Here is a 1,172-nt window from a genome sequence, read left to right as displayed (position 1 = left end):
GTGCCAGAATTGTGAACTAAAAATCGTTGCTCCTCCCTGAGGGGCGTGGCTTGTAGCTATCAGGACCGTCTCTTAGGAAATATATTCTTGAAAACCTGAATTATTTGTTACGAACAAAAAAAAATATTTTGTCGCTTAAACCTGCAAGTTCCTATTCCAGCATTGATTATCTTTAAAGCCATATGTCTGATTTTCATGTTACTTTCTCGAATGAAAAAATGTATTCCTCATGGAAGGTTTCGGATTGGATGCAATAGTCAATTAATTATTTCGGACCGAAGGTTCGTAAGTTTGAGAAAAAGTAGATATCTGTTATTGAAAAAATCGATTCGGATGTAATGATGGCTGGCAAATTACCTTGTTTTTAACATATTTCATATAATACAAAATTTGGGTAGTTCAGAACCTATCTAAGATTCGGTATTGTGCTACTGCTTGAGAATAATACTTTAAAAGTTAACAAGAAGTGATTTCGTGTAAATTTATTAGAGTTATTTCAAGATTTCATTGTCACATCAGATAAACATCAGTTGTAAATAAAGGTTATTCGGTACTCTTTTGTGTACCGTATTATTTCATTGCTGGACAATTTGACAGTTTCTAGGTAGGTTCAGCATTGCATAGGTACCTGAAAGAAGGCATTTAGGAGTAAAAATTTAAAATGGTCTATTTTTGTACCTATTCGTATATTTCTACTTACTCATTGATTTTATGTAGAAATGAAGAATATACCCGACATTGAAATAACCATTTTCAAACTGAAATTCCTAGAATGGTATTCTCAATTTCGGGTTGAGGTATTACTAGAAGTTTTCATATCTATTTGTCCTGTGCAGTTCTCCTTATAATTTTGTTTATGTGTATTGAATTGAACCTTTTATGCAGGGAAATATCTTTGGATACATTCCGAATTGTTTGTATTCAGCAATTTCTCTAAAAGAACATTCAAGTCACTCCGTTATTTTTGAATAAAATTGATCTAATATGCGTTTGGTGAAGGAAATAAAAATAGGTTTTCAGTCGAAATTAGTTTTCGTACGCATTATGTGTAGAATTTCGAAATGGTATGAATGTCCCTTGTTTTTCATTTTCACTGTATAAAGAAAGAAAGACAATTTTTTACAATGATTTCAAAATAGAAGAGTACACAATGAAGTATGTAACAACAACAG

At 31.7% G+C, this 1,172-nt stretch overlaps 1 long non-coding RNA gene across 1 annotated transcript; it reads right to left on the bottom strand.

Moving 5' to 3' along the window:
- Nucleotides 1–207: 207 nt before the first annotated feature.
- LOC123682292 lies at nucleotides 208–932 on the bottom strand. The gene is made up of 2 exons (XR_006747807.1): nucleotides 701–932; nucleotides 208–628 (listed from the first exon to the last, which is right to left on the bottom strand). It is a non-coding gene; the product is annotated as an uncharacterized LOC123682292 (long non-coding RNA).
- Between the last annotated feature and the right edge of the window lie 240 nt (nucleotides 933–1,172).

The sequence above is a fragment of the Harmonia axyridis genome, chromosome 6, assembly GCF_914767665.1.
Source record: "Harmonia axyridis chromosome 6, icHarAxyr1.1, whole genome shotgun sequence".
NCBI lineage: Eukaryota > Metazoa > Arthropoda > Insecta > Coleoptera > Coccinellidae > Harmonia > Harmonia axyridis.
The sequence above is the reverse complement of the archived record's forward strand: the minus strand, read 5'-3'. Positions and strand labels throughout refer to the sequence as shown.